We start from the raw sequence: 9,090 nt of genomic DNA, 5'->3' as shown, positions 1-9,090 counted from the left end.
GTGAGGCACATTATTTACTGGGGGACTGTGTGAGGCACATTATTTACTGGGGGGACTGTGTGAGGCACATTATTTCCTGGGGAGCTGTGTGAGGCACATTATTTCCTGGGGAGCTGTGTGAGGCACATTATTTACTGGGGGGCTGTGTGAGGCACATTATTTACTGGGGGGCTGTGTGAGGCGCATTATTTACTGGGGGGCTGTGTGAGGCACATTACTTACTGGGGGTCTGTGTGAGGCACATTACTTACTGGGGGGCTGTGTGAGGCACATTACTTACTGGGGGACAGTGTGAGGCACATTACTTACTGGGGGGCTGTGTGATGCACATTATTTACTGGGGGGCTGCGTGAGGCACATTACCTACTGGGGGTCTGTGTGAGGCACATTATTTACTGGGGGGCTGTGTGAGGCACATTAGTTACTGGGGGGCTGTGTGTGGCACATTAGTTACTGGGGGGCTGTGTGTGAGGCACATTACTTACTGGGGGACTGTGTGGGGCACATTACTTACTGGGGGGCTGTGTGAGGCACATTACTTACTGGGGGGCTGTGTGAGGCACATTACTTACTGGGGGACTGTGTGTGAGGCACATTACTTACTGGGGGACTGTGTGGGGCACATTACTTACTGGGGGACTGTGTGAGGCACATTACTTACTGGGGGGCTGTGTGAGGCACATTACTTACTGGGGGACTGTGTGTGAGGCACATTACTTACTGGGGGGCTGTGTGGGGCACATTACTTACTGGGGGGCTGTGTGAGGACATTACTTACTGGGGGGCTGTGTGTGAGGCACATTACTTACTGGGGGGCTGTGTGAGGCACATTACTTACTGGGGGGCTATGTGAGGCGCATTATTTACTGGGGGGACTGTGTGGGGCACATTACTTACTGGGGGACTGTGTGGGGCACATTACTTACTGGGGGGCTGTGTGGGCACATTACTTACTGGGGGGCTGTGTGAGGCACATTACTTACTGCGGGGCTGTGTGTGAGGCACATTACTTACTGGGGGGCTGTGTGAGGACATTACTTACTGGGAAGCTGTGTGAGGCACATTACTTACTGGGGGGCTGTGTGTGAGGCACATTGCTTACTGGGGGACTGTGTGGGGCACATTATTTACTGGGGGGCTGTGTGAGGACATAACTTACTGGGGGGCTGTGTGTGAGGCACATTACTTACTGGGGGGCTGTGTGAGGCACATTATTTACTGGGGGGCTGTGTGAGGCACATTACTTACTGGGGGACTGTGTGAGGCACATTATTTACTGGGGGGCTGTGTGAGGACATTACTTACTGGGGGGCTGTGTGTGAGGCACATTACTTACTGGGGGGCTGTGTGAGTGTATTGCCTGTCAAAAATAAGGTGGACCTAGCGTCCTACTTACTGCGCTCACTAATATACTAATTAGGAAGGAACTACGGTCAATACAAACTTAATCTTAAACAGTAATATGTTTATTTGCTGAATAACAGGTTAACAATTATTGCTTATATACTGAGTACATATTAATTAGAAAGTAAGCATCAATACATTACCGGATATTGTAGCATCACTTATCCTGACGGGGGACCTCGACAGGGCAAGGAAAATTCCGGATCAACATCACAGACCGAAGTGCGTCCACTCGAGAGTCTGGAAAAGTCCCTGCCCCCTGTCAGGATCCCCTTGCTTTTATATCATTTCATAAACAAAGGCACCATCTATTTCAGATACTGCCGCATCATCATTTTGTAACATGAAATGAACAAAGGTATTATTCCGTACTAGATACTGTCACATCATCATTTTGTAACATATGTATCAATCAATGATCACGCGCTGGTATGTGCAGAAGACTTGTTATTGTCCTGTGCAGCGCGTGATTCTCGCTTTTAACACTGCGTGGTCACATCATGGATGAGACAAAGGACAAGGTTTTACTCCATTTTGTATAGTCCTTATTAGAAACTTAATAGGCCACATTGTCACATTCTAATTGATGTAATTATCATTCACACTCCAAATGCTTCACATTTGTATCACAATCGGTCCTTGACAATGTAGACTATTTAGCGTTTCTGTAGTTGACCATAACAACTCGTGGTCTGGTAAACAATTTATAAGTCATATAGCAATTCCAGATAGATAATGTAATTACAATAATAGCAATTACAAGCACAGGATGTATCAACCAATTTAACATCCTCTCTGCAGATGGAGAATATCCCATGAAAATGTCCCACCAGTGATGTGATGTAGCTTCTTGGATGGAAGAACCCATCTTAACTATTTTATCAGCTACTATAGTTGTTGTGACAGTATGGTATTGCACACTCTTATTCAATTGTTGAATCAATTGTTGTCCAAACTCTGAATGTTGGATTAGTTGTTTTAACTTAGTCAAATTCAAATCCCATGACTGCACTTCTAGAGTAAGTGGAGTCCATTTTATATCTTTGGATATGATGAAAGTTTCATTATTCCAAACTAACACAGATACATTTTTCATGCATCCTACAAAGGGCGTTTCCATTCTTGGAATAACAGGAACATTAGTGACCACACATATTTTTTGAGGGGCTACTTCAACTAATAACTGATAGGTTAATGGCAATATAGTAAATTTACATACATTAATAGAACCCTGTAACAAGCATGATTCATAAGTCTTGGATTGTAATCCACAAAGCTGTCCCTCTAATGTGTCATCGCAAAAAGATAAATCATGAGTATAATTCTGTGAATCTATGTAGGTCCCCTGGAACTCTGGCATCCAATAGTGCTGAGACCCTGGGGGCCCCAACAGTATAAACATTACTACAAATTTACACATAGTTTTTACCTTGGTTACATTGTATACATTGATTATACCATATATATATATATATATATATATACAATTTTTGGAGCATCAATCTTGAGCCAGGATTGACTCGGTATGGCAGTTTTAAACACTTCTCGCCACACTGCTTCACTCCCAGTCATCAACTTAGTTTGTATAGCATCATGCTGTTGTATATAGTATACTACTTGCATAGTACATAGAGTGAAATTCAAAACTGTGCCAGTATTAACCTCTAAACCCTCTAAAATATTATCAGTTCTATTAACAGTCCTTGATAGAAAAGTGTCCACATCAATGGCTTATCGCCAAGGGTGCCATATGGTAGGCATCCATTGTCACCGTAGAGTCAATGCATCTTGAATTCCTTTTCCAGCTTGGCTTAGCTTGTTGGCTATAGTCTCAATATCAAATCCATTGAGAGTACCGGTTACTGCACCGTATCCTCCCAGTAAAATATCATACCAAGCTCTTCTTTTTCTTTTCTGGTTACATTCAGGTAGAGGAAGAAATGTCACTGTAGTCATTATAACAGTTTTTTTTTTTTGTTCCCACTTTGGCACAAGTAGAGGGTATTCTTTTAATATGTCCTGGATCTACTTTTGTTATTAGGACTAGCCGCTTATCACTCAATGGCATATGGCTAATTTGCTAGCTGTTTACAACATTTTAATTGTACTTTAGAATCAATGATTGTATTCAAATTGTCCTGGTACATCAAATACCAAGGCCTAAATAGGTTGCTGGAGGATTCCGGTGGTCCTTTCCAACCTTGTCCTTGTTCAAAAGATATATCAGCAACCAAACATGTTTTCTTTGCAAAACAGGTGAAATTATCCTAGGTTCGATTAGTAGGATTTCCTTTCCAGCTCCATCCTAGCGTGGTGATGTTAGTCTTTTCCAATAAGGCACCAGGCGTTCAGGTTTTACTTCCGGCCAAATACCCGCCTCCAAGGATTCCAATAGTTAGGTACATCTAAGGGAAAGAAACACAAACATTATATTTCCTCATTCTCTCAAGTAACATTTTTCCTGTGGAACATATTCCCATTTTTCTACTCCAGGTCTCATGATCAACAAGGTTCTAGCTTTCCCCACTGCTATCACTTCTGTGGGAGAGGGCGGTCCTTGGTTATGTAGAACCCATATTTTAGCTCCAAAATTGGTAGCATCAGAAGAGCCAAAACTTTTATCTCCCCTTATGTTAACTTCTAATGGGACAGACCCTTCTTTTGGAGTAGCATTATTGATGGGAATAAGAAATAACTGGGCAATTGTTTGGTTTTTCTCTGTACCCAAGTTGATCATCTCACCCTGATAATCTTCATCAATTACGCCTCCCAACACTACACATCCTTTCAGAGCTAAACTAGATCTTGTGACTATTTGCTCATAGTGAACTTTTGTAATTTTACATCCTAAACAAGTGGCTATTTCCTTAACCTTACCTGAGGAGATTTACCTCCATTGAGCTGAGATCCAAACCTGCCGACAGTGGTGTAGCTCGAATGGGTGTAACTGCATTCTCCTGAATTTTCTTATACAGCAGTGAATCTACTATATTATTAACTTTTACAGTGATATTAGGGGTCAACATCCTTATTAAAGGAGTCATTGAATCAGTAATGGGCCTATTATTTAAAATCCGTAGAGCCTCACTAAGGTGATCCCTCCATTGCCCATATGCACTGTCTGACGGGTTTAGCTTCTTTAGGGTGCTTTTAAGCAACCCATTCATCCTTTCCACTAACACTGCTGCTTGAGGATAGTAAGGCATATGATATACCCAGTGGATGTTGTTGTCTTGTGTATACTTTTTGACTTATTTTCCAGTAAAATGTGACCCATTGTCTGATTGCATCTGCAACGGGACTCCATAATACTGGGTAACAGTTTCCAAAGTTCTCAGTGTACTCCATTGAGTGGCAGATTTACAAGGAAATCCTTCCCTCAATCCTGAGTATGTATCCACTGCCGTACACAAATATCTGCATCCCCTGCTTTCTGGCAGAGGGCCAATGAAATAAATTTGTCAAATTTGAGCTGGTAGTTGTCCTCGACCTATGTGTCCTATTACTGTGTAGGGCACTTCTTTTCTGGGTATGTTGACATATTGGGCAATTCTGGATGGTATCTTTAATTATGTCAAGGGTTAGAGGAATTCTTCTCTCTTGGGCCCACCTATAAGTAGCTTTTTCTTTTTGGAAGAAGTGTCTGCTGTTCTGACCGCTGCTTGTTTATCTGCTTTGGAATTAAACAAACGTTCAAGTGAATCAGTTGGTACAGCATCAACATGAAAAACAGTAGTAGGGGTGTATTCAACAATTTATTTGTATCCCCCGGGAATTCGATACTGTTTCAAGGCAACTAGTTTAGAAGCCGGGAGAATATGTATTGGGGGCATTTATACCTTCCCTACCAATACCGGACATGCTTAATTTTCCGTTTTTCTTACCCCAAATGCAAATTTTCCTTCTTTCAAATGTAGTGTTATCCCTTTAAGAATATCAATGTCAATAATGTATTCTGGTATCGGGACCACCAAAACGGGGTAGTTTCTAATGGGCAAGTTGCCTATTTTAAGGGCCACTTTGGTTTGTACCCCTGTAATCACCTTACCACCTAATCCTGCTATTTGTACTTTAGGACCTTTAAATTTTTTGAGATTTCCACATATTAAAGTAGCCTTTGCCCCCTTATCAATCAAAGCTGGGACTCTTTGAACATTACCCCCGTTCCAGTGGATGCTAAGATTAACATAGGGGTGATCATCTCTTTTTATAAACACAGGGGTTTGGCTGGCTACTCATGCTGTTTCATTATCTGATCCTAAATCAGTGATTAATGACTTTTAATCCATTTCTTGTGTTACCTTGGTTGCAACCGCGGCCGCCAGTTCCTCCCAAGGATACACATATTGATAATCTGTCCAAGAAATTTCCTATGGCTTAAGAAGGTCCTTCTTTTAGGGGCTCTCCTGTGCTAGCCTTTTTTACTGATAATACTTTTTGTTTATACATTCTCTATAATTCCTGAGTTTCCTTCCCATCGATATGTTCCTTTTTCACCCCAGCTTTCAGCAGAGCTTGGAACATATCTTTCCTCAAGACCCTACTAGAATCCCCTTCTTGTTTTTTTCCTCCAATCTGAGTTATAAGGTTTACTGTTCCCCGAGTGTTTGGGGGCTGCAGGCTCTTTCAAATCTCTAATATCTTGCAACTTTCTCATTCTGGCCAACACTGTGCTAATAGCTTCTCCAGCCATTGCTACCGTAAGGGTTAAAATGACTGCTTTATGTGCTGGAGGTGTGACTATTTCTTATGCTGGCTGTGAGAGGGTAGTTCAGGAAATCATCTTCCATCCCTAATACAGATAAGGCGCTACGCATTGCCTCCTCTTTTAGTCTCTCAAGACCATCCCTTATAGTATACCAGGGTTTCTCATTCAACAGCAAATCTAACTCTGCCGGATACCTGTTCTGGAAACAGTGAGCCAGAATTAAAAGTAAATTCTGCACCCTTATTCCGGTATCCACAAAGTAGGTCTTAAAAGAACACTGTGTAATATGGTCTTTGGATAGAGTGATACACTTTCCCACATCTCCCTCATCCAGCATTACTCCCGTTCCTCCATATTCACTTACTCTGACCAACCACTGTATCTCACTTTCTCCTGTTCTCTCTAATCTTTTTCCGATACGTTTGGCTAACACACTCGGGGAAGGGGGGGGGGTCTATTACAGGGTCTGGGGGGTCCTCCCATTCTGAATTAGAGGAAGAATCCCACACATCCCCATCCCACTTATCTGGATTCCAATCTATTGAGGCTTCTGCAATAATTTTGTGCACCTTGTTTTTGTTAACTTTGCCCTTTCTTTTCCTGTATTTATTCTGGGCTATTTTTACAGCAGTATTTTCTGCAATGCTCTGATAATGCTGTAGTTTATCATTCAGAAGGCAGGTATTACACTCCAACACCACCTTCTTCCCTCCCAACTCAGTTTCTGCTCTAACTGAGACTCTTTCCTATGAAGTTGTTGATTGCGCTCATGCATACTCTGTAGGCACTTGTCAATATCCAACAATGTCTGCCTAAAGCAACTGCATCACCTGACTTAACAGGGACCTCCTCTAGTATGTGTACTAGATGAAAGGCTTACTACATCACCTGTCCTAACAGGGACCTCCTCTAGTATGTGTACTAGATGAAGGGGTTACTGCATCACCTGACCTAACAGGGACCTCTTCTAGCGTTTTCACTAGATCTACGGGTTCACAAGTTTTGAGCTTACTTTCCCAAGGTTCTGCTAACCCTGATGTTCCTAATTCCTGTGCTAAGATAGAATAGGGTGCCTCAGACCAGCCGGGCACTTCTATTCCTTCTGGGGTGTGATTTTTTCGCCTCCTGAACATTTTCTGATGTTTTGGCTCGGTGCCAAAAGATCGAAAATTTTGGCAATTTGCCAAGAGGTCAAATTTTGCACAGGGGTTCCCTACCTTCTTTACAACCACCCTATAATCTCAGAATGTTTGCAAAGGCTTTGGTTCTTTTGTTACAGTCTCCCGTATATTGTTGTGTTATCCGTGAGCCCACTCCACTCGCTCCTTCAATCCCACCTATCCTTCAACTCCACCGACCCGTGCAATAGGGCTGCATACGGTAAAGTTTCTGGACAGTTTTGCGGAATATCCAGCCTGGGCCTGTTCTCACGGACCGTTAACACAGCGTTTTTATACGGAATCCTGCCCAACTACGCCAATTAATGTATTGCCTGTCAAAAATAAGGTGGACCTAGCGTCCTACTTACTGCGCTCACTAATATACTAATTAGGAAGGAACTACGGTCAATACAAACTTAATCTTAAACAGTAATATGTTTATTTGCTGAATAACAGGTTAACAATTATTGCTTATATACTGAGTACATATTAATTAGAAAGTAAGCATCAATACATTACCGGATATTGTAGCATCACTTATCCTGACGGGGGACCTCGACAGGGCAAGGAAAATTCCGGATCAACATCACAGACCGAAGTGCGTCCACTCGAGAGTCTGGAAAAGTCCCTGCCCCCTGTCAGGATCCCCTTGCTTTTATATCATTTCATAAACAAAGGCACCATCTATTTCAGATACTGCCGCATCATCATTTTGTAACATGAAATGAACAAAGGTATTATTCCGTACTAGATACTGTCACATCATCATTTTGTAACATATGTATCAATCAATGATCACGCGCTGGTATGTGCAGAAGACTTGTTATTGTCCTGTGCAGCGCGTGATTCTCGCTTTTAACACTGCGTGGTCACATCATGGATGAGACAAAGGACAAGGTTTTACTCCATTTTGTATAGTCCTTATTAGAAACTTAATAGGCCACATTGTCACATTCTAATTGATGTAATTATCATTCACACTCCAAATGCTTCACATTTGTATCACAGTGAGGCACATTACTTACTGGGGGGCTGTGTGAGGCACATTATTTCCTGGGGGGCTGTGTGAGGCACATTACTTACTGGGGGGCTGTGTGAGGCACATTATTTCCTGGGGGGCTGTGTGAGGCACATTACTTACTGGGGGGCTGTGTGAGGCACATTACTTACTGGGGGACTGTGTGAGGCACATTACTTACTGGGGGGCTGTGTGGGCACATTACTTACTGGGGGGCTGTGTGAGGCACATTACTTAGTGGGGGGCTGTGTGAGGCACATTACTTACTGGGGGGCTGTGTGTGAGACACATTACTTACTGGGGGGCTGTGTGTGAGGCACATTACTTACTGGGGGGCTGTGTGGGCACATTACTTACTGGGGGGCTGTGTGAGGCACATTACTTAGTGGGGGGCTGTGTGAGGGGGCACATTACTTACTGGGGGGCTGTGTGAGGCACATTACTTACTGGGGGAGCTGTGTGGGGCACATTACTTACAGGGGGACTGTGATACACATGTGATGGGTAACACGCACCTGGTTTTGTTTAAATGCAAGACAAACGTGTGAGCGCTGCCTTACAGTATTTGGGGAGATTGTTAGGGGCGGCAGCAGGATAACACTGCCAGGGAACAAAGATGTAGGGACAATGAGGAACATAAGATGTGGTGATGGGGATTTCTCCTGTGTTCTCTGTAGCTGTATATACCAGAAATAACCTTGTTATTGGCACAACCACATGTGAGGGGGTTATGTACAGGAGGGGGCATTACTGAAAGTGCAATACACATGCATTGGGGCCCGTGCCCCGGATCTTTTACC

General features: G+C 43.1%; 1 long non-coding RNA gene across 2 annotated transcripts; it reads right to left on the bottom strand.

The window, feature by feature from the left end:
• Positions 1-1,444: 1,444 nt before the first annotated feature.
• Positions 1,445-8,274, bottom strand: LOC140103574 (uncharacterized). 2 transcript variants are annotated; one of them, XR_011850130.1, is made up of 2 exons: positions 7,792-8,274; positions 1,445-5,074 (listed from the first exon to the last, which is right to left on the bottom strand). It is a non-coding gene; the product is annotated as an uncharacterized lncRNA (long non-coding RNA). The 2 variants fall into 2 exon arrangements; XR_011850131.1 differs by having other exon boundaries at positions 1,445-3,809.
• Between the last annotated feature and the right edge of the window lie 816 nt (positions 8,275-9,090).

Source organism: Engystomops pustulosus, chromosome 10, assembly GCF_040894005.1.
Source record: "Engystomops pustulosus chromosome 10, aEngPut4.maternal, whole genome shotgun sequence".
Lineage (NCBI taxonomy): Eukaryota > Metazoa > Chordata > Amphibia > Anura > Leptodactylidae > Engystomops > Engystomops pustulosus.
The sequence above is the reverse complement of the archived record's forward strand: the minus strand, read 5'-3'. Positions and strand labels throughout refer to the sequence as shown.